At 36.9% G+C, this 25,653-nt stretch overlaps 1 long non-coding RNA gene across 1 annotated transcript in view; it reads right to left on the bottom strand.

Annotated features, from left to right (window-relative positions):
* The window catches only part of LOC106509516, a 355,979-nt gene that overhangs the window by 299,679 nt on the left and 30,647 nt on the right, over positions 1-25,653 (bottom strand). The window lies entirely within an intron of this gene.

Genomic DNA, 25,653 nt, shown 5'->3' with positions numbered 1-25,653 from the left:
CTTTGGATATGTGATTTTTTTATCCATAATAATCTTAAAATACAAATTTACAAAAATTCAATACCTTTTAAAATCTCACCCTCAAAAATTAAATACCTGGGAACAAACCTGACCAAGGAGGTGAAAGACTTACATGCTGAGAACTATAAAACATTATTAATCAAGGAAATTAAAGATGATTCAAAGAAATGGAAAGATAATCCATGCCCCTAGGTTGGAAAAAATAATAATATAAAAATGGCCATACTACCCAAAGCAATCTACAGATGCAATGCAATTCATATCAAATTACACAGGACATTTTTCACAAAATTAGAACAGTCCAAAAATTTATACAGAGTTCCTGTCGTGGTGCAGCAGAAACAAAACCAACTAGGAACCATGAGGTTGCAGATTCGATCCTTGAACTCTCTCAATGGCTTAAGGATCCGACATTGCCACGAGCTGTGGTGCAGGTCACAGACGTGGCTTGGATCTGGCATTGCTGTGGCTCTTGCATAGGCCGGCAGCAACAGCTCTGATTAGACACCTAGCCAGTTCTGATTAGACCCCTAACCTGGGAATTTCCATATGCCACAGGTACAGCCACAAAAAGACAAAAAAAAAAAAAAAAAAAAAGCAAAAATTTATATGGTACCACAAAAGATGCAGAATTGCCAAAGCATTCCTGAGGAACAAAAACCAACCAGGAGGCATAACTCTCCCAGACTTCAGGCAATATTACAAAGCCACAGTAATAAAGACAGTATGGAACTGGTAGCAAAATGACATACAATGGACCAATGGAACAGAATAGAGAACCCAGAAACAAACCCAGACACCTACAGTCAATTTATCTTCGACAAAGGAGGCAAGAATATAAAATGGGAATAGGACAGTCTTTTCAGCAAGTGGTGCTGGGAAAACTGGACAGCCACATGTAAATCAATGAAACTTGAACACACCTTCACACATGCACAAAAATAAACTCAAAATCGCTTAAAGACTTAAATGTAAGGCAAAACACCATCTCCTAGAAGAGAACATAGGCAAAACATTCTCTGACATCAACCTTACAAGTGTTTTCTCAGGTCTGTCTCCCAAAGCAATAGGAATAAAAGCAAAAATAAACCAACAGAACCTAATCAAACTGACAAACTCTTGCACAGCAAAGGAAACCATAAGAACAAAAAACAAAAGGATATCTAAGAAATGGGAGAAAATAGTTTCAAATGATGCACCTGACAAGGGTTTAATCTCTAAAATATATAAACAACTTATACAACTCAACAGCAAAAAAGCCAATAACCGAATGGAAAAATGGGCAAAAGACCCGAGTAGACATTTCTCCAAAGAAGATATACAGATGGCCAACAAGCACATGAAAAAATGTTCAACATAACCAATGATTAGAGAAATGCAAACCAAAACTACTATGAGGTACCACCTCACACCAGTCAGAATGGCCATCATTAATAAATTCACAAATAACAAATGCTGGAGAGGGTGTGGAGAAGAGGGAACCCTCCTGCACTGTTGGTGGGAATGTAAATTGGTACAACCACTATGGAAAACAGTATGGGGGTACCTCAGAAAATGACATATAGAACTACCATATGACCCAGCAATCCCACTCTTGGGCATATATCCAGACAAATCTTTCCTTGAAAGAGACACATGCACCTGCATGTTCACTGCAGCACTATTCACAATAGCCAAGACATGGAAACAACCTAAATGCCCATCAACAGATGAATGGATTAAGAAGATGTTGTATATATACACAATGAAATACTACTCAGCCATAAAAAAGAATGAAATAATGCCATTTGCAGCAACATAGATGAAACTAGAGACTCTCACACTGAGTCAAGTCAGAAAGACAAAGACAAATACCATATGATATCACTTATATGTGGAATCTAACATATGGCACAAATGAACCTTTCCACAGAAAAGAAAATTATGGACTTGGAGAACAGACTTGTGGTTGCCAAGGTGGAGGGGGAAGAAATGGGATGGACTGGTAATTTGGGGTTAATAGACACAAACTATTGCCTTTGGAATGGGTAAGCAATGAGATCCTGCTGTGTAGCACTGGGAACTCTATCTAGTCACTTATGATGGAACATGATGGAGAATGAGAAAAAGAATGTATATATGTATGTGTGACTGGGTCACTTTGCTGTACAGTAGAAAATCGACAGAACACTATAATCCAACTACAATGGAAAAAACAAAAATCATTAAAAAAAAGTACAAATTTCCCACATGATATATTTTCTGCCAGAAAAAAGTCAAACAAGGCCAGCATGATACATACTTTCTTTTTGAAACTACAGGTAGAGCTGTGTGACCTGATAAAGAAATGTTAGCAAGCAAATGAAGATGTTGTATACCATCTTTATTGTAATCCACTTCCCAAATATCTTTGTTTAAAAAATCATACTTTTATTTGTAGGGAGTGTTTTTATGACATCTTCAATTTCATTTCTAGTTATTGGTCTGTTCAGTCAGTCTGTTTCTCCTTGATTCAGTTTTGGCAGGCTGTAAGATTCTAGAAAATTGTCCATTTCTTTCAGATTGTCAAATTGTTGCCATACAGTTGTTCATAGTATTCTCTTATGGTTTTTTGTACTTCTGCTGTATCCGTTGTGATTTCTCCTTTTTCATTTATAATTTTGGTTATTTGGGTTCTTTCTCTCCTCTTTTTAGTGAGTCTGGCCAGGGGTTTGTCAATTTTGTTTACCTTTTCAAAGAACCAGCTCTTGGTTTTATTAATTTTCTCTATTGTTTTTTGAATCTCTATTTTATTGATTTCTTCTTTGATCTTTATAATTTCCTTCCTTCTGCTGACTTTAGGCCTTTTTTGTTCTTCTTTTTCTAATTCGTTTAGGTGGAGGGTTAAGTTGTCAATTTGGGATCTTTCTTCTTTTCTGAGAAAGGCCTGGATTGCTATAAATTTCCCTCTGATCACTGCTTTTGCAGCATCCCATAGATTTTGAGAGGTTGTATCTTCATTATCATTTGTTTCAAGGTAGTTTTTAATTTTCTTCTTGATTTCCTCATTGACCCATTGGTTTTTTAGTAGCATGTTGTTTAGTCTCCATGTAGTAGGTTTTTTCTCATTTCTTTTCCCATGGTTGATTTCTAATTTCATGGCATTGTAGTCAGAGAAGATACTTGAGATAATTTCTATGCTCCTAAATTTATTGAGATTCGCTTTGTGTCCCAATATGTGGTCGATTCTTGAGAATGTTCCATGAGCATTTGAGAAGAATGTGTATTCTGATTTTTTTGGATGTAGTGTCCTGAAGATATCTATTAAGTCTAACTTTTCCATTGTTTCCTTCAAGATCTCTGTTGCTTTATTGGTTTTCTGTCTAGAGGATCTGTCCATTGGTGTGTGGGGGGGTATTAAAGTCTAGTACTATGATTGTATTCTCATCAATATCTCCCTTTATGTCTGTTAGTATTTGTTGTATGTATCTGGGTGCTCCTATATTCAGGGCATATGTTGACGACAGTAACATCCTCTCCTTGGATGGATCCCTTAATCATTAAGTAGTGTCCTTCTTTGTCATTCTTTATGTCTTTGGTTTTAAAGTCTATTTTGTCTGATATGAGTGTTGCGACTCCTGCTTTTCTGTCATGTCTATTGGCGTGAAATATTTTTCCCCACCCTTTCACTTTCAATCTATATGTATCCTTTGTCCTAAGGTGAGTTTCTTGTAGGCAGCATATTGAAGGTTTTTGCCTTTTTATCCACTCAGCCACTGTGTGTCTTTTGATTGGGGCATTCAGTCCATTGACATTTAAGGTGATAATTGATAGATGATTATTTATTGCCATTTTGAACCTCGTGTTCCAGTTGATTCTATGGTTCTCCATTCTTCCTTTCTTTCTTTTTTTTTTTTTGGTTGGATGGTCTCCTGTTATTATCTGCTTGAGTGTTTTTTTTTCTTTCATTTTTTGCGAATGCAATATTTGGTTTTGGCTTGTGGTTGCCTGAAGAAGAAGGAATACTACCAAAGACATTCTATGATGCCACCATCACCCTCATTCCAAAACCAGACAGAGATAACACCAAAAAAGAAAACTATCACCCAATATCATTGATGAATATAGATGCAAAAATTCTCGACAAAATCTTAGCCAACCGAATCCAACAACATATCAAAAAAATTATACACCATGACCAGGTAGGGTTCATCCTGGCTTCACAAGGATGGTTCAACATACACAAATCAATCAACATCATACACCACATTAACAAAAGTCAAAAATCATATGATCATCTCAATAGACGCAGAAAAAGCATTTGACAAAGTCCAACATCCATTCATGATCAAGACCCTCGCCAACGTGGGTATAGACGGAATATTCCTGAACATAATCAAAGCCATTTATGATAAACCCACAGCAAATATAATACTCAATGGGAAAAAACTGAAAGCCTTCTCACTCAAATCTGGAACAAGACAGGGATGCCCACTCTCACCACTGCTCTTCAACATCGTTTTGGAAGTCTTAGCCACAGCAATTAGACAAACAAAAGAAATAAAAGGCATCCATATAGGAAGAGAAGAGATAAACTGTCACTGTATGCAGATGACATGATACTATCCATAGAAAACCCTAAGGACTCAACCCCAAAACTCCTTGAACTGATTAATAAATTCAGCAAAGTGGCAGGATATAAGATTAACATTCAGAAGTCAGTTGTATTTCTGTATACCAGCAATGAAATATTAGAAAAGGAATACAAAAACACGATACCTTTTAAAATTGCACCTTACAAAATCAAATACCTCGGAATACACCTGACCAAGGAGGTAAAGGACCTATATGCCGAGAACTATAAAACTTTAATCAAAGACATCAAAGAAGATGTAAAGAAATGGAAAGATATTCCATGTTCATGGATTGGAAAAATCAATATTGTAAAATGGCCATACTACCCAAAGCAACCTACAGATTCAATGCAATACCCATCAAATTACCCATGACATTTTTCACAGAACTAGAACAAACAATCCAAACATTTATATGGAACCACAAAAGACCCAGAATCGCCAAAGCAATCCTGAGAAAAAAAACCAAGCAGGAGGCATAACTCTCCCAGACTTCAAGAAACATTATAAAGCCACAGTCATCAAAACAGTGTGGTACTGGTATCAAAACAGAGAGACAGACCGACCAATGGAACAGAATAGAGAATCCGGAAATCAACCCTGACACCTATGGTCAATTAATCTTTGACAAGGGAGGCAAGAACATAAAATGGGAAAAGGAAAGTCTATTCAGCAAGCATTGCTGGGAAACCTGGACAGTGCATGCAAAGCAATGAAATGAGAACACACCCTCACACCACGCACAAAAATAAACTCCAAATGGCTGAAAGACTTAAATATACGACAGGACACCATCAAACTCCTAGAAGAAAACATAGGCAAAACACTCTCTGACATCAACATCATGAATATTTTCTCAGGTCAGTCTCCCAAAGCAATCGAAATTAGAGCAAAAATAAACCCATGGGACCTAATCAAACTGACAAGCTTTTGCACAACAAAGGAAACAAAAAGACAACTTACAGAATGGGAGAAAAGAGTTTCAAATGATGCAATCGACAAGGGCTTAATCTCCAGAATATATAAACAACTTATACAATCCAACAGCAAAAAAAGCCAATAACCCAATGGAAAATGGGCAAAGGACTTGAATAGACATTTCTCCAAGGAAGATATACAGATGGCCAGCAAACACATGGGAAAATGCTCAACATCACTGATCATAAGAGAAATGCAAATCAAAACAACTAAGAGATACCACCTCACACCAGTCAGAATGGCCATCATTAATAAATCCACAAATAACAAGTGCTGGAAGGGCTGTGGAGAAAAGGGAACTCTCCTGCACTGCTGGTGGGAATGTAAACTGGTACAGCCACTATGGAGAATAGTTTGGAGATACCTTAGAAATCTATACACAGAACTTCCATATGACCCCACAATCCCACTCTTGGGCATATATCCGGACAAAACTCTACTTAAAAGAGACATGTGTCCCGCATGTTCATTGCAGCACTATTCACAACAGCCAAGACATGGAAACAACCCAAATGTCCATCAACAGATGATTGGATTCGGAAGATGTGGTATATATACACAATGGAATACTACTCAGCCATAAAAAAGAATGACATAATGGCATTTGCAGCAACATGGATGGAACTAGAGAATCTCATACTGAGTGAAATGAGTCAGAAAGCAAAGACAAATACCATATGATATCACTTATAACTGGAATCTAACATCCAGCACAAATGAACATCTCCACAGAAAAGAAAATCATGTACTTGGAAAATAGACTTGTGGCTGCTGGATGGGAGAGGGAGGGAGTGGGAGGGATCAGGAGCTTGGGCTTATCAGACACAATTTAGAATAGATTTACAAGGAGATCCTGCTGAGTAGCATTGAGAACTATGTCTAGATACTCATGTTGCAATAGAACAAAGGGTGGGGGGGAAATGTAATGTATACATGTAAGGATAACTTCATCCCCTTGCTGTACAGTGTGAAAATAAAATAAAATTTTTAAAAAATCATACTTAACATTGTTGAAAACTAGAAATTCTCAGCATTGATATAAAATAGGAGTCAATGGGCAGGATTAGTTGTAGTGTATGTACTCATCATTTTTCACACAACCAAACTTCTGCCACAATGTTTCCTAAACATTACATGTGATTAAATGGTTTTTCACCCATGTTATGAGCTTTTAAAGGCTCACCATGATTTCACTCACAGCCATCATTTCTAATATAGTTGAGCAGTGACCTGATGACCCGTCAGATCATCCGAATACAAAACAAAGGACACATACTGGTCAACTGCTAGCTGGCAAGTCCCTCAGTGACCAGGTCATGAGTAACCTGAAAGCCCTCAGCAAGTATACGGGAAAAGATTAATGAGAAAAGGAAGAAAATCTCCAGCTAATGTCACAGTAAAACTAGCTGTTCTACAGAGACATTAAACAAAATTCAGCCACACTGGTACAGAACTCTACAGTGGAGTGTTAACCACTTTTAGATGACTTAAGCTTTCTTTCTCTAATTAATAAATGGTTCCTATGTTTAACAGAGCCAATGATTTGAACTGAACGTTAAATACATATTGCATTGAGATGACCCAAATATCAATACTTCATTAAAATTACCTCAAACTGAGGGGTTGTTGTTTTTTTGTTTGTTTTTTTGTTTTTTGTTTTTGTTTTTGTTCTACATGGGGTTAAAAATGTAAGAAAGGCAATTAGATGACAGATAAGGTATTACTGTGGTGAGCTATTGCAGGAGCTCATCATATTTACCCAGGTATCTCTTTAAGGTCTTATTTGTGAAAGGTTGTGATAAAATGGAATAGAACTTTAAATTCATTTGGCTTTTGAGATTATCACTCTATTTAACCTTGAAAGCTTTTGCATTTTCTCATGCCTTTGTTTGCTTTCAGGAATTTATCTTCATTTTAACTTTAATCCATTTTATATCTCCTGCCTTGTCTTTGATCCACAAGGTTCAACCTTTTTTTTTTTTTAATCTGCAGTATCTACAGTGTAGGTGTGGATAGGGAGGGCTTCCAGCTCCTTTTTATAAAGATGTATAATATGGCCATGTTAAAAAGGTTATATATACCTTTTTAACATGTACCTGTGAGATTAAGGGTCATTTTATCCCTTAGGTTGAAAAACTGGCATCTGAGTAATACTCATTCCGTATTAAGAAGCAGTTTCACTTGGGATTTACAACACTGATTCTGTCAGTTACACTATTCTCAAGGTAACAGAATTTTGTCTCGAGAGGCCCAAGCATTTCAACATTGCTTCTTACAAAAGTAGAAGAAAACACTTATCAACTTTGCCATAAAAACTTTGTAAGTCACTTTGTAATGGCTATCTCAGACCACTGTATAGAACTGCAATAGTTTAGATGAGCTTTTCACAGTCAGGGGAATTTTTTACATTAGCTATTTCAAACACAAAAACCTAAGATCTATGAGCTTTCCAAGTCTCCTTTCCACCCATAATATAAAAATTAAAAAATATATATATTCAAATAACATCCATAAAATAAATCATTTATTCTTTTAAAATAAAATTATCAAAAAATCAATTTAATGTAATGCATTCAAATAAGTGTACTAGAACTAGGATTTGATATAATAAGGAACAGGGTCTGCCAAAGTAAGCATGTCTGGGACATATGCTGTGATCACTATAAATCACTAAAGATATTCCTTCATATATAAGCAAGGCAGTAATTACAGACTATAAAACACTGAGAATGTCCTAAAGCAACAAAAAAAAATATGTATTAGAACTAGTTGTCAGCTAGAAATTACTTCCTCATAGACATTAAATCAGATAAATTGGGATTTCCCTAAGATCTTACTCAGTGAAAAGAAAATTCCAGAAGCCTAGGGTCTTCTTACAATAGGTCTTATTCTTATCTCATTCCTGCAAACAATAAGTAAAACAGCTATACTCCAAGATATTTAAATACAGTTTATACTGTCTCAAAGTTACTATGTGTATTAATACATCTATGATATTTTTTTTCTTTTGCCAACAATTTAAATGTGCCAAAGATACACCACAGTGGAGACACTGAGGTAATGTTCCCATATACTAGCAACTGTTCCATATTTATTTTATTTAACCACTTGGAGTGTCTAACAGTGACCCCCCCCCCAATACATTTCTTACCTGAGAAAAATCAGGGCAGATAATTCTCAGTAGAATGCCATGGGCTTTTAAGGATTAGACTAATAAACTATCTTATAGCAAACCACCACATCCTATTACAGTTCCACACCTTGTTGAAGGCCCAATATAAATTTGGACTCAGAATCAAGCACCCCAGGGTTACAAGCTAGCCTGTTTTTTCACAATAACAATTCCATGGAGAGAAACTGCTCTCACTTTCTAACAGGTTTGAGACACTGAAATGTAACTGCTTCTCTTCAGTAATTTTCCATCACATGTGCAAGCTACATCTTGACAGTGAAACACTGTTTCTTATTTACCTCTTCAACAAGATTGAAAATATTCCTTCATATAACAGGCATTCATTTTACTTAAATAAAACCAGGATTTATCTCTGTGGCTTTGTTTCTTTTTCCAAATATTTACTCATAAAAAACACTGACTTCTTAGCTCACAGGACTAGGTGGAGAAATTGCTTTTTAACATGCTACCTATATCTGAAAATGATATGCTGACCTACCATTGCTAAAACATGCTATTTGAGTTGTACCAACGCAGTCACAGTTAGTGGCTAGCTTTCTTGGTGACCACTGATTTAGTTGCTGAGAATATAAGGTACAGTAATGGACACAATTTAAAGCCATGGACTGAGCATATGGATTAGCGAGTTTATGCATATGAAGCCTTTTGGTGACTAAAAGTTTTTAATTAAAGTAGAACACTTCCAGTAATAGAAATGAAAATGAATAATTTTGAAAGTTAAAATAATAGTAATAGTGATAAATTACATCACAAATTATCAAAACTGTGGCTATCACCATCCCCATCAGAGGATTTACTCTGGTGCATTATGAAAGGAAAGCTCAACCCACTTATTAATCAATCAGAAGCAGTATTAGGGATAAAGTTCATTCTGAACAGCAAGTCTCTGTACAGGAATTTATCTTTGTCAAACAACTAGCAGTTCTATTCTCCCCAGATGCTAATACCCTGGTCCAGCACAATAGTAGGTTGGATGAGAAATAATAAAACACATTTAATCCTTAAGGCTAACACATTATAAACCTCAGTTAATTATAAATGAAACTAATGGCCTGAAATCTTCCCAAATTTCCAGAGAAAAGGGTAAAAAAAAGAATACAACAAGTTTATCAAGGTTTACATATGTAAAATAAAAATCTAGATTTTATCATACACAAGATAAATTTCACTACTTAGAATCGGATAAAAATAAGTACCATACGAAAGAGTGAAAGATTATAATTATTATTTATATAGAAAGAAATGTTAATACTTTCAAACTACAAAGGTACTGAAATGACACGACTGGCCGGTGCTTAGGAACCATGAGATCCCAGCTCTCTCACTTAATTTTAGTTACTTAAATCCCCTGTACCTCAGGTTCTTTGTCTACAAAATGGGACAGGACTAAAGGAGACAACAGTTAAGGGAATTTTGCACAGTACATCCTGAAATACTGTGAGTGTTCATAAATACTCATTAGCTTTGTATCTCACAATAATTAAACAAGATTAACAAAATATTTTCAATTACTACTTGGCAATTCTGCTTCAAAATAAAATATATTTTATATAATAAAGTTGTTTTGCTTTGGGGATGTCAGTTTTATGTGACTAAACTCTTCCAGAGGTCTAGAAAATGGCTTGTTGTATAAGTAGGTTAAATAAATTTTTCCCTGGTAACCTATTTATTCTTTTCATCTAGTTAGCAGAAACCACAAACAAAACAAACTAAAGTCTTCATTTTTATCAAAATTTCTCAATTCATCACGGCATAGTAAAAAAAAGGATGGGCTTTGGAGTTAGAAATAGCTGTCTTTAGGAGTTCCCATCTTGGCTCAGTGGAAATGAATCTGACTAGGATCCATGAGGATGCAGGTTCTATCCCTGGCCTTGCTCAGGGGATTAAGGATCTGGCATCGCCATGAGCTATGGTGTAGGTCTCAGATGTGGCTCGGATCTGGTGTGGCTGTGGCTGTGGTATAGGTCAGAGGCTACAACTCAGATTGCACCCCTAGCCTGGGAACTTCCATATGCCCTGGGTATGGCTCTAAGACCAAAAAAAAAAAAAAGACAAAGATGAAACAAACAGCTATCTTTAAATCCTAGTTCTGCATTATAAACATGTTTAAGTTGTTTAAGAGGCTTGACCTTCAATTTCCTCTTCTGTCAAACTGGAGTAATACTGCTTTGCAAAGTAGAAGGAAGAAAAAAATATCAGGTCAGTGTGTATGTCTGTGTGTGCATGAAATTATATATACTTAAATTAAACATATAGGTATATATAAATCTGGCAAGGTGGCTCAAAGATAACTCAAGTTTATCCACAATACCTCGATCTGGACTTCTGTACCTTTAAAGGCTTCTCATCTATAAAGCCATGTTCAGAATTTGTGTGGTTAGATAAGATGATATCTCTGCTCCTCACCTAACTGCTAAAGAGTGCAATGGAAGAACTGTAATTGTAACTGCTACTAGGATTCTTAATTTTCAGGATGACTAATACAAAGGACCAAATCAGGAGTGGTCCTTTGTCTTTTTTTTTTTTTTTTTTTTTTTGCTTTTTAGGGCCCAATGCAGGGCATAAGAAAAGTTCCCAGGCTAGGGGTCAAATCAGAGCTACAGCTGCCAGCCTATGCCACGGCCACGACAACACAGGATCCAAGCCGCGTCTGTGACTTATGCCACAGTTCAGGATAATGCCAGATCCTCAACCCACTGAGCAGGGCCAGGGATCAAACCCTCATCCTCATGGATAACAGTCAGATTCATTTCCACTGCACCACAAGAGGAATTCCCAACAGTGGTCTTTATTCCTACCTTGAGTTATTATGCAGATTAGATTTTCTAAGCAGTGTTCTCACTTGCCACTGATTTTTTTCTTCTAGTAAATAAAAAGGGTATAAATATAAGAACAATATTAATCATTTATTTGTCTTTTTATGGTTGAGAAAGCATCTTTGTTTTCAGAATTAAGGGCTATGTTTTAGAGAGAGAGCTGTGGAACTGCCAGGTAATGAGATTTATTTAATGGCTCATGGACTTTTTGTTAAAGATGTCTTATGTGGACATCTCTATAGAGTCAACATGATGAAATAGCCAATATGTTTTTTTCCATGCATAGCCTTGTTCCTTCTACCCATCTGTTGATTTGCTGTGTTTGTTTCTCTGCACTTGAAACATTTGAATCCCTAGATGTTCACATGCCATTGTCCTTGCATTCAGTTTTTAAATGTCTCCGTCTCAGAGATGCTTTCTCTGACCAATCTGCCCAAGTTACCACCTGACTCCGACCTCATCATTTTTTATCCCATTACCTTGTCTTGTTTTCTTTTAAAAATTATCATTATCTTATCTATGTCTGATTTATTTGTTTAATAAACTTGTTTAGCTTGGAATCCTGGCAGCTTCTTTACCACTGTACTGCTAACATCTACACTATTATCTGGCCTATATCAAACCCTAATTATTAACTAAAAAGATGAATCTAATTACATATAGTAGGCTAAGCACTTTCAAAAGCAAACTGCCTATCTAGCCATTCTTCATCAAGGTATGATTCCACCTTCTTTACAAACTGTATTTGCCTTTTAAAGAACGCAGGTCTAATGTGGTACTTTCTTTAGCCCAATACACCTTAGGTCATAAGTGAAAGTAAATCGAGACACTTTTCCAGAAAGATTAAAAACAAAAAGTGTTCCCATTAGGATCAAAAAAACATGTAGCCTCATAAAGTGAAATTCTCAAAGAACAATGCCAGACAATATATCTATGTTTTCTCAAAGCTAACAGAGATTTCTTCACTAGGGGGAAAAAAATTGCATGACAAGCTTCTTTTAGATTGTAAAAGTAGACAATGTCATCATGTAGGTCTTAGTGATCTACCACGATGCACAGATTAGAGTGTCCACCCCTCCTGAATTAATTAAAACAAGAGAGAGAGAAAAAACGTTTGACACTAAGGTACAGTCTGCACTTCAGGAATTGCTTTCTTTATACAGATAAGTAACTTTTTATTTATTGTGTACCCAAATAACCATAACATCCCCCAATATTTCTGAGTTATTTCTAAGTTTCCATCTGTCACAGCCTCTTTACATGCATCTAGAATATTGCCCATGAATATTTCCTAGAGGTACACAGAAACCTGGGCAAAGCTATACAACTCTGACTTTCAGAATTAACCCCCTTCTCTATCATCACTGTTTTTCTAGTTTTCTAACCCCTGGTTGTCTACTTAAACTTTCTTCAAGCCTTCCCTTTATTTACATCTGCACTTTCTTTGGATGCCATTTTACTTTCTCATATTTAGTATGTCTGGCTCTCTCCCACAAAAAAAGACTTTCCTTGGAGTTCCTGCTATAGCACAGTGGTTCAGTATCCAGCTTTGTCTCTGTGGTGGCATGGGTTCCATCATCAGCCAGCGCAGTGGGTTAAGGATCCAGCTCTGCCACAGCTGTGGCATAGGTCATAGCTTTGGCCCAGGTTCATTCCGTTGATGAGGAACTTACATGTGCTGGGGGTACAGCTAAAAAAACCCAAAAACCAAAATACCAGACTTTCCTGGTTTCTCATACACTGGAAGAGAAGGAGAGCTCATACTTCTTCAACAGGTATGAATACTATAGCAATATCCTGGCTATTATGAATATACATGTGCATGTATCTTTTTGAATTATAGTTCTGTCCAGATAAATACTCAGGAGTGGAATTGCTGGATCATATAATAGGTCTATACTTAGTTTCCTAAGGAAACTCCATACTGTTTTCCATAGTGGCTGCACCAATTTACATTCCCACAATGTGGGGAAAAGTGTTCCCTTTTCACCCTAAATATCCATCAACAGATGACTGGATTAAGAAAATGTGGTACATATACACAATGGAATACTACTTAGCCATAAAAAGGAACAAAATAATGCCATTTGAGGTAGCATGGAAGGAACTAGAGTCTCTCATACTAAGTTAAGTAAGTCAGAAAGAGAAAAACAAATACCATGTGATATCACTTATATGTGGAACCTAAAATGTGGCATAAATGAACTAGAAAGTGACTCACAGACATGGAAAACAGACTTGTGGTTGCCAAGGGGAAGAGGGGAGGGAGTGGGATGGACTGGGAGTTTGGAGTTAATAAATGCAAACTATTTCATTTAGAATGTATGGGCTATGGGCTCCCAATATGTAGCACAGGGAACTGTGTCCAGTCTCTTGGGATAGAACATGATAGAAGATAATATTAGACAAAGAACATATGTATAAGTATGACTAGGTCACTCTGCTGTACAGCAGAAATTGGCACAACATTGTAAATCAACTATAACAAAAAAAGAATATTGTAAATTATTCAATGGGTTTTAGGTATCAGGTATGTAACACTTCATTCTTTATTCTTTGGCCATTGATAAGCCTTTTTATGATGACTGTAATAATTCTCAGTTAACTTGAGAATTTCCTTTAGTGACACTATTCTGCTATGTTTTATCCCACTTCATACTTACCAGCTCTTTAAGGAAAAGGACAATATTTTACAGTGCATGAAAGCCTTTGCACACTTAATACAGTACTTTTTAAAAAAGTTTTCAAATTACCTTAGTTGAATTAAATTCTGGACAAATGGGCATTTATTATAAAATTTTAATGTCAAATTTTAATTTCTAACACACCTATTTTATAGATGTTTTGTTCTGAATAGCCAAATAATGCTGACTACCTGGAAAAACCAGACTCAAACACAAATACATGCAAAACAGTATAAAAAAATGTTTCATACAAGTTTATCCAAGTGGCACATATTAGAATAAGGAAGATTAGAAAAAGTGATAGGGTCTAATCCCAGACCTACTGAATTAGAATCTCAACTGTCTTGGACATATATCCCTAGAAAAGTTGGGATTCTATACTGATAGAAGTATCAGTAATTACAAAAGAGTTCAGGAAGTGAAGATACTTTATAGAGAAACATTGTGAAAATCAAATAAACTTTGTTTTCAGAAAGGGCTGTAAAATGTTAATGACCATTCTCATCAGCATCATCACTTCCAGTAGAGACTTTCTGTTAGCTACTTGAGGATAAAGTTTTTGAGCTCAGCTTCCAGAAATGCACCATATCTGAGATGGGCTATATATATATATATATATATATATAAAACACCAGATATGTATATATATAAAACACCAGATCCTTAACCCACCGAGCAAGGCCAGGGATTGAACCCACATCCTCATGGATACTAGTTGGGTTCGCTGCTGCTGAGCCACGATAGGACGCTGGCCACATTTTTTTTTTTTTAATTTTTTTAAAATTTGACTCGAGTATAATTGACTTACAATGTTATATTAAGTTTCAGGTGTATAGCAAAGTGAATCAGTTATACATACGTATGTATCCATTCTTTTTCAGATTCTTTTCCCCTACAGGTCACCACAGAGTATTGAATAGATATCCCTGTGCTACATAGTAGGTCCTTGTTACTTAAAATATCCCATGAACCTTGAATTCCTCTCTCTGAACTATTTTCTTTCTTTTCTTTTCTTTTTACAGTCACACCTGTGGCATATGGAAGTTCTGGGGCTAGGGGTCATATTGGAGACGCAGCTGCAGACATACACCATAGCCAGGGCAACACTGGATCCACTTCGCATCTGTGACCTACACCACAGCTTGTGGCAATGCCAGATCAAACTGAGCAAGGCCAGGAATTGAACCTGTATTCTCATGGACACTACGTAGGGTTCCTAACCCCCTGAACCATAATGTGGGTTCCACTACCTTCAATTGTCTACCAACTTTTTCAACTCAATCCAATTTTTAAAAATCACACTCTTGACCTGATTTGTAAAATTTTCATCTTTAAATCTTACTCCAATTTTAGATACCTCCAACTGCTTCTAACTCAGTGAATTATTATTGTTAATTCTTAAATTTCCTAAAAATGGCAGTTTCCATAGTGGCTTAGTGGATTAAAAACATGATGTTGTCTCTGTGAGGATGAGGGTTTGTTCCCTGGCTTCGCTCTGTGGGTTAAGGATCTGGCTTTGCCACAGGTGCAGAGTAGGTCACAGATGTGGTTCAGATCTGATGTTCCCTTGGCTGTGGCACAGGCCTTAGCTGTAGCTTCAACTCAACCCCTAGCCTAGGAATGTCCATATGCCATTGATGCAGCCATTTAAAAGAAAGCAAACAAACAAAAAACCTAAAAAGGCACATATTCATCTGTTAGACCATCCAAATTGTAAACTAATGTGTGATATGATATGACTCAAGCCGTTGGAGTACAATAAATACTATCACTCACAACTTGATCTGAAAATTTAACAGTTTATTGTACTCAAAATACTTCGATAACTGTTTTGTTGCAATATGACACTTCACCAGATTCTACTTGGCTTTGTGCCATGATTCTTAATTAATACTCTTAGTTTCCATGACATGGCTCAAAAAAAAAATGGTAAATCATTATGTTACAGACAGTGATTTCTGAATTAATTTCAATACCAGCAGCAATTCTACTATTACAACCTGCACTTAGATCATAAATTATTCTGTGGGCCCTGTGGCCTATGCCAAACAAACATAATGTTACTAGTATGTGTGAAGACGGCAATGTGGCAAATGATATTTAGAATATAAAGAGAAAAATCATTACCTCCTCTTGGTCAGGACCCTCTTGTAGCTAAAAATGGCAATGAAAAACTAGCTAAATAGTCCCTGAAACACATTTGTTGAAAACTTGCTTCAACTTCAGCAAACACCTGAGAAGAAAGTAGTTAGCAGCTTGACAGATTCAAGATAGGGACAAACACTGTTTCTTGCCACTATTTAAAACTGCTACCTGAGAGGGGAATTGGTAAAACCGGGGTGAGGGGAAAAAAAGGAATAACCACTTGTTAGAAAAGAAAAGGGGGACAACTGAGAATGCTAAAAGAAAATGCTATACTTCCCAAATATATATTAAAATAAATCTTTAGTGAATTCATATACTTAAGGAAATCATTTAGGAAAAAATTAGACATAGAAAATAAAAATATGTTTCTAGAAATCAAAATAAAGCATTATTTATAAAAGTGATATTAAGCTTCAGGAATATGTTGAAGAATTACCTTGATCTCTAACTCAAGATACTGCAAGAGTTTTAACAGGTTCACAGGAAACAGGAAAATATTTTCTGAATATTGGCTTGATGTAAAATAGCTGTATACATGGTAGACACTGTGAAAGCAACTCCATACTACAGGGATCAGCAAACACCTCCTGTAAAGGGCCAGGTAGCACACGTTTTAAGATCTGTAGGCCATAAAGTCTGTCAGAACCATTCAATTCTGCAATTGGTAGTGCAAAAGCAGCCACAGTCAATATGTAAACAACTAGGCACGGTTGCATTCCAAGCAGCCTAGGAGTTCCCACCATGGGGCAGTGGGTTTAGAATCCAGCTGTAGTGGCTCGGGTTGCTGCAGAGGTACAGGTTTGATTTGATCCCTGCCCTGCAGCACAGTGGGCTGCTGCAGCTACAGCACAGGTTGCAGCAGTGGCTCGGATTCATTCCCTGGCCATGGAATGTCCATATGCCATGGGTGTGGCCATAAAAAACAAAAACAAACAAACAGAAAAACAAGCAACCTATTAGAATGGCCAACATCCAGAACACTGACATCATCAATTGCTGATGAGGATGTGGAGCAAGAAGAATTCTCACTCATTGCTGGTGGGAATGTAAAATAATACAGCCACCATGGAAGACAGTTTGCAGGTTCTTACAAAACTAACCATACACTTACCATAGAATTCAGCAATCATACTCCTTGGTATTTACCCAAAGCAGTTGAAAACATGTCTACACAAAAACCTGGACATAGATGTTTATAGCAGCTTTATTCATACCTGCCATAACTGAGAAGCAATAGGCTGCTTCTCAGTAGCGAATGGATAAATAAACTGTGGCACATCCAGATAATGGACTATTCAGTGCTAAAAAGAAATGAGCTATCAAGCCATAAAAAGATATGGAAACATCTTAAGTGCATATTACTAACTAAAAGAAATCAATTTGAAAAAGCTACATAATGTATCATTCCAACCAGATGACATTCTGAAAAATGCAGAACTATAGAGACAGTAAAAAGATTAGTGGTTACCAGGGGTTGGGGAATGAAGGGATGAATAAGCAGAACACAAAGGATTTTTAAGGCACTGTATGACTAGGGCACTAGAGTGGTGGATGTATGTCATTATGCAGTTGACAAAACCCACAGAATGTTCAACACCAAGAATGAACCCTAATGTAAACCATGGACTCTAGGTGAAAATGATGTGTCAGTGTAGGCTAATTGATTGTAACAAATGTATCTCTCTGGTAAGGATGCTGATAAGGGAAGAGACTGTGCTTGTTTCAGGGCAGGAGATAAATGGAAAATCTCTGTACCTTACCTTATGTTCAATATTGTTTTAAACCTAAAACTGCTCTAAAAAATAAAGTCTGTTAACCAAAAAAATAAATAAATAAGATATAACAACCACAGAAAACAGGCAGTCCACAAGTCCTGCGTTCCCATTTATAAAGTGTTTAGTAAATTCTCTAACATACAGGAGATATTAAATAAATTTAAGCTATTGTTTTTACATTTATGTTGTTCCAAAAAGCTTCTCTGAGGAAGCACCTGATCTTTTACCAGCACCAAGGGAAAAGGAAGAAAACACAAGGAGAGAAAAACATAAAAACTCAAAAGATTATCTTGCCACACAGACTTGTCCTGGTATGGCACTGACTGGGATGGTAACCAGAATGTGATCTCCTTAAGGTATTATTTTTTGACTTACTGTAACATAAGGTCAAATATACATCATCTCCAAGCAATTCATCAAAACTCTCACATCTGCCTATGGACTGAGAGAGGGCAATATGGACACAATGTGGAGAGGCTTGATAATAAGGAAATAATACTAGCCATCACAACATCTTTAGGGAGCAGGCTGGGAGTCAACACAACTTTCTACTCACTACCAGAAGAAAAGAGCTGAATACAAAAAGAAAAGGTGAGTGAATATAACTTTGATTATCACCTACTCCAGGTAATAAAGAGCCATACAGCTGGGGACCAAATCCCACCCAAAGAGGTGGGGGCAATGAGTCCTTCTTGAAACAAATGTCTATTCCAATACAAAACTAGCAGATACTGAATCTGACTTCTCCTATTTGATCAATTGAAAAGCAAATCCTATTTTCCTGGCCTAGGAAATCAAGTATGTGGGGTTATATATTACAAACTTACTCATCAGGTGCACTTTGAAAATATTGACACTCATGGTCAATACTTACTCAGAGTTGGCAGCTCTAGGCACAAAGTTCATGTTCTGTCTCTTTAACCCTTGGCTTTGTAAAATTTACTTTTAAGTTACTATTAATTATATGGCTTGTATTACAAATAACATTCAAATAATATATTTAGTTTGTAATTCAAGATGTCTTTATGTGTGCAATCCACATCCCAAAACTGGCCTACATATTAAGAGCAAGTAGAAATTATGAAAATAAAATTCATGTTCAGATTATTACCAAAATATAATCAAATTTAACACAATGAATAACTTAAGATTGTTTTAATCATCTTTTAAATGCCCAAATTAAACCTTTCTGCCTATTCATTCCTTTATTTTATCAACAAAGTATTCTGCAGGTACTTATGGTGTAACAATGGTGAAAATATCTGCTCTCTCCCTTTCCAGCATCATGCAAATTTTTAGTATTTGGGACATTAAATTTTTAACATAAGTTCTGTCTTACAGCAGATGTGGGAATCAATTTTGTGCCATAAACTCACAGGCTCAAAGTTTATCATCAAGTCAGCCTAGAGATGGCTGTTCTTAGTAGTACTTAGACACTTTCTTTTTCACCTAACATCTATAGTAACTGGTTTTCTGAACCCCAAATATAATAATTGGTTCATGGGTGTTCCCATCATGGCTCAGTGGTTAACAAACCCGACTAGTATCCATGAGGATGCAAGTGCGATCCTGGCCTCACTCAGTGGGTTAAGGATCTGGTTTTGCTGTGGCTGTGGCGTAAGATAGCAGCTGCAGCTCCAACTGGTCCCCTAGCCTGAGAACTTCGACATGCCACGAGCGTAGTCTTAAAAAGACAAAAAACAAAAACAAAAAAAACTGGTTCTTCACCTTTGCTTCAGACACCTAAAAGGTATTGATTCTCTGCTGGGAATTCTTTCCTCCTGTCCTGTCCACTTCACTATCAAAGATTTCTGGTTCATGGGGAACTCAGCTTCATGCCTCCCACTAAGATCTTCTACTTCACCTGTTCAGGGCTGTAGAGCTTTTTCTTCTTTGGGTCCTATCATTTCCTATTTGATACATCTGCTCTCACCTAAGCCTCAGCTCTGATAAGCTGCAGGATATAGGTCAGATGTTAGCATAAGTCTTAAAAATTTCCACAGCCAGGTAAACAAGGGCTATATTGATCTGTTTAAATTTACATCATCAGGAATAAATATTGAAGTAAAATGCTTCAACATTCATAATATTGAAAGAATGAAAATGTCTTTGAATTTTCTCAAATTTGCAAGACATAAACTTTCACATAAACTAGCCCAAATTATAGTCAATTCTCAATTAGCTTAAATGCATATGGTCTTCATTTAATTCATCTAAGGAAACTGTCAAAATTGTTAATGACGCCTATAATATCTATATTATTTCCTTCCAATAATAGCCATCACTTACCCTCCTCAGTTTCAAGTGATGCACTGATCTATTTATATTCCCCAAGGGAAGTCCTAAAATAACACAGGCAGTAACAAATTAGAATGGAGGTTAGACATAACTTTGGAACACAACAGAAAACTTTTTCTTTCTAAACCATCCAACTGAGTGTTATATGGACATCCTTCTACACTAAGACGCAGAAAGTCAGATTCCTTCCTCTTAGTGGTTTCTCTTGATCATGTGTACCCATCTAGGAGATGAGGAAAGAAAGCAAAACTACAAGAAAGGAATATCTATTCTTAACCACCTTGGCCTGAGGGTGATACACATTACTTCTACACACACATTTCATTAGCAAGAATGAGTTAAATGTCCAAACTAAATTCAAGAAGCCCAAGAGGTACAGCCTAGAAGTATACTAGAAGAAGCACAGAAGTGAGTACAAACCACTGTCCCATTGCTTTCAAAACATAAGGTAAAAGAAAAAGAAGTAAGGGGCATTTGCAGTGCTGGGAAAGGGGTGACGAATTTAAACAACTTATTCCAGAGTAGGATTCACTGCACAGGTAAAAAATGAGCAGAGGCTTGAAGGGAACTACAGGTGGATCCATACATGTATCTGAAGGAAGAGCATTTCAGGAAGAACAAAGTCAGTTCAAAGGCTGTTATGTGGAACTGAGCTTGATAGGCTCAAGAAAAAGATGGTTATCAAAGTTAGAGCAGAACATTGCAGGGAAGGCCTGAGAACTAAAGGGGGCCAGTAGATTTTTATAACTTGCTACAGTCTAAATGTTTGTATCAAAATTCATATGTTGAAACCCTAACCTCACTCTAATGATGTTTGGAGGTGGGGTCTTTGAGAGGTGATTAGGTTTAGATGAAGTCATGAAAGTAGAGCCCCTATGATGGAACTAGTGCTTTTGTGTTAGGTAGGAGAGGACAGGGACTCAGACCTGGATGATTCAAAACAGACAGTTTATTGTTACCAGAAACAGGAGGCCTGCAATCAAACAATGAAGATACATGCAGGTACCAAAAAATACTCTTCCAAGCACTTCCCTACAACTTTTCCTACACAAATAAGGCATCCCTGCCCATAACAAATCAGAGGATCAAAACGTGCCCCTCACACAGAGATCAAAACAACACAACACACGGTGCAGGGGGGTTGGGACAGGAAATTAGTAGGCATGAGGCAAGAGAATAGGGTCCGCAAACAGGTCTGCAACATAGGGATATAAGGAAAGACCCAGCAGTAACCAGGGCCAGTCCCTACCCCAGGGCGGCCAGCTTTCTCTGAGGGCATAAATAAAACTTGCTGTACACTGTCACCTAACTCTCAATTGTGACGACCTCTGAGGCAACCAGCAGGAGTATTTTTCGCTAGGTGCAACGGGGTGACAGAGCAGAATGGCTCTTTAAAAGAATCCAGATCAGAGTTGTGACACTGTGGGGTCGGTTTGAGGGGAAATTCCCTTCTACCCAAAAGTTCTCCAGTCCTGAGCCGATGACTCCTGCCTGGAGAGACCGCCTGCCTCCATTCCTGTGCAGCAAGACCACTGGGTCTACCCCTGTGCTGCAGCACCTCCTGGCAGGAACAACCTCCAGCCAAACCGCCTGCCTCCATCCTTGCATGACAAAGCCTGCAGGCTCTATCCCATCGCCACTACAGTGCTTCTCAGCCTGTACCTCCAAATCCTTGTTGTGTACAAGCAAGGATCTAGAGAGATAGCACAGAGCAGATGAACCTGACACTTAAACATAGCGGGAAAGACACCAGAGCAGCTTTTTTCTGCCATGAGAGGATATAGCAAGAAGGCAGCAGTCTGAAAGCTTGGAAGAGAGCCCACATCAAGAGCCATATTTGCCGGCACCATAATCTTGGATTTCTTGGCCTCCAGATATATGAGAAATAAACATCTGCTGTTTAAACCAAGTCTATGGTATTTTGTTATAGTAGCCAAACTAATACAAAATATGTTGTGAGGACTTCTGACTCTGAGAACAGAAGGCCCTTTGTGGGTTTTCAGAAGAAGGGTGATATGATCTGGGTTATATTTTAACAAGATTCAGACTGTTATTTACACACTGAAGTAGGGCAGGTATAGCACATGAAGATCAGTTAGGAAACTATTGCCGCAACCCCAGTGAGGGAAGCTGGTAGGTTGGACCCAGTTAGGAGCAAAGGAGGTTGTGAGCAGCGGCAAAATTCTGGATTTAATTTTAAAGTAGAGTCAATACATATTCTGACAGACTGGCTAAAAGCTAATAGTGAATGAAGGGTCAAAGATGACTAAAGGTTTTGGAGCTGAGCAATGAGAAAGAGGCAGTTGTCATTAACTGATAGGAGAGATGGTGAATGAAGCAAATTTGGGGGAGGACGAGAGTAGAAATCCTTTTCTGGACATGTTTATTTTGAAATATCTATTCTAAATGAAGTTGTCCAATAGCTGGATATATTATTCTGGAATGGGGGAGCAGTGTGGGTCAAAAATATAAATTTGGGAATTGTCAACACATGGATGAGATTTAAACTCCAAGGCAGGTAAGACTGCCAACATAACAAGGAGAGAAAGAGAGGAGGTCCAAGGTCTGAGCCCTGGGTCAAAGTAACATTAAAAGGTCAAGATAAACAAGATATAGCAAAAAGAAGATAGTGAAGACAAAGTAGGAATGCAGAAAAAAGTCTAGGAAAGTGGGGTATCCTGGGAGCTAAGTGAAGAAATACTTGTTAGGAAAAAAAGGCAGAAAAAAGGAATTATCAACTGTGTAAAATTCTGCTAACAGGTCGAGAAAGATGAGGACTGAAAAATGAATTTAGTGGCCTCATAGTCTTTGTTGACTTTGATGAGAACAATTTGGTGTGAAGCAGAGTGTCAAAAGCTTGAGAATAAGAGAGGTGGGGACTAGAAGTGCAGATAACTCTTTTAAGGGCTTCTGCTGCAAAGTGAAACAAAGAAACCAGGCTAAAATGGAGTTTTGTTAAGAGGTAAATTTTTAAGATGAGTTAATACCACCTTGTTTTCAATAGGTATAAATGGTAAGCTGCTTGTACCTCAAATATAATCATAAACAGAATCCGATTTATACATTTCTTTAGAAGCTAGTGATAATGACATAATTTTCAGTTCTATTCTTGGTAAAAAACATAATTATTTTGGTTTCCCTTCCATGATTAATATAGAAAAATGCTTATTTGGTCCTGCTAACAATTTCTTACTTTTTAAACACATTCTATCAACTAACGCCCTCTCCCAGTTCAACTTAAAGTTAGCGCAACTGCCTTATTGGGAAAAATGTGAATGGTGTGTACTTAACCTTTTCTTTCCTACTAAAACATGACACACACATGTGCCTTTCTCTTTTCAATGTAAATCATCAAATTGTTTATCTCTTCCAGTTCTTTTGCTGAAAAGCAAGAAAAGATGTATCTTCCCAAAATTAGAAGAAATGAACACCTGTCTATAGGAGATGAATCTAAATCTAAAATCTCAGGTCACCCTTTACAGGACATCAGTCTCACCATCAGCATCTCCTCTTGAAAATTTAAGATAACGGAGGACCATTTGCTTCTTTAGGAGCAAGATGATCCTCAAAAAAAACTTGGCTGTTCCATAGTCTTTCACCCTTAAGAGTTCATGTGGCAACATTGCAATGTACTGTTGACAAGCTTCCACTGAACAGCATAGGGTTGAAGTATTCAAGATCTGATATTAGTAGAACCAGGGGGAAAGGCTAGAAATCTATTAATATTTACATGTTTTCCTACAGCAAGCAAAGTTTAACTTTCTGAGTGATCTCTTGGATCTAGCAGAGTTTAGAGACTGGAAATACATAATACAAACTTTTATATAGCCCTTTAAATAAACATCAAACACATAAAATAACTCCTCTGGTAAGAAAGAGTAGTGAGGTGCTACTCAATACTACTTTTTATTATTTCAGTAAGTGGTTACAAAGTTGAAACAGAACAGGAAGTAATACAGTGCTTTCAACTGATCAGACATTTAAAGAGCCTATAATGTGCCAGGTTCTGTGCTACGAATATGAGGATGAAAAAAGATATTTTTCTCGCCTTTGAAGAGCTCTCATTCTAAAAGGAGAGACAAAAATTTAGACAATGAAAATATAATGTGTAAAGTGCTATAATAAAATATTAGAGATAGGCACAAAAAGATATAGAAGCACAGAATGATTAATTTTACTAGTTTCAGTAGGGAGACAGAACTACATCTAAGGGCCATGAACAGTTACCAGAGAGAAGTCCTTTACTTTAGCTTTTCCTACAGCTTCACTGCAGGCTGAATAAAGTCTCCCCTACTTGTTGTCATTCAATATTTCCCATGCAACTTTCTTGCTACTATTTCCCTGGTACCTTGATGCTAGGAAAATAGTTGAGCTAGAACAAGCATTCCAGTCACCAGAAAGGGTGTGACTGTCTGCAGTCCTTTGTAAGACTGCATCACAGCCTAACTTCTCCCTCTGCCTAGTCAGCTTCCTTTACTTCTCCTCCCCAGGTGCTGATCTCAATATACTTCACTTCCTATATGCTAATCTCTAGCTCACAGTTTGCATCCCTGTAAACCCAATCTCCAACCTCTATCTTTAAGCACAGTAGGATCCAGGTGTTCAAAGAATGTCACAATCTGTGTCTATCTCTCAGCTCTGCATTAAATTCATTTTTAACAAGTTACTTCTCTGTAGTAGAAAGAGGACTCTATGTCATTTCACCAAAAGTCTTTTTTCTAAAATCAGTTCTATAAAAATAAATTTATCTAATGACAACTGTGTAAACAATTGCTAGGAAAAAAGTAAGCATTTGGCCATCTGAGAAAATGGTACAAGAAAGCTGAAAATACCTAAAAGTAGAGAGACTATGACATTAAAAAAATGATTCAAAAGAAATGAAAAGTTATTCTGTTTTCTCACAATAAACAATTAGATACCTGAACTTGAAAATAATTTGCTAAGAGACTGGACTTAAAACAATGAAATTATTCAAAGCAATGTTAGGATGACCAGAAGCAATAATTATTATTAGTGTAATAAACTATATGATTACTGTGTCACATTTGTCATAAATGAGATAAAAAATAGAAAAATTTAAAGGATCAAAATAGAAATTGGCTAAACTCCCAAAAAATAATACAATTAAAGTATAAAGTTAACTAGAAAACA

The sequence above is a fragment of the Sus scrofa genome, chromosome 2 (genome assembly GCF_000003025.6).
Source record: "Sus scrofa isolate TJ Tabasco breed Duroc chromosome 2, Sscrofa11.1, whole genome shotgun sequence".
NCBI classification, from domain to species: Eukaryota; Metazoa; Chordata; class Mammalia; order Artiodactyla; family Suidae; genus Sus; species Sus scrofa.
The sequence above is the reverse complement of the archived record's forward strand: the minus strand, read 5'-3'. Positions and strand labels throughout refer to the sequence as shown.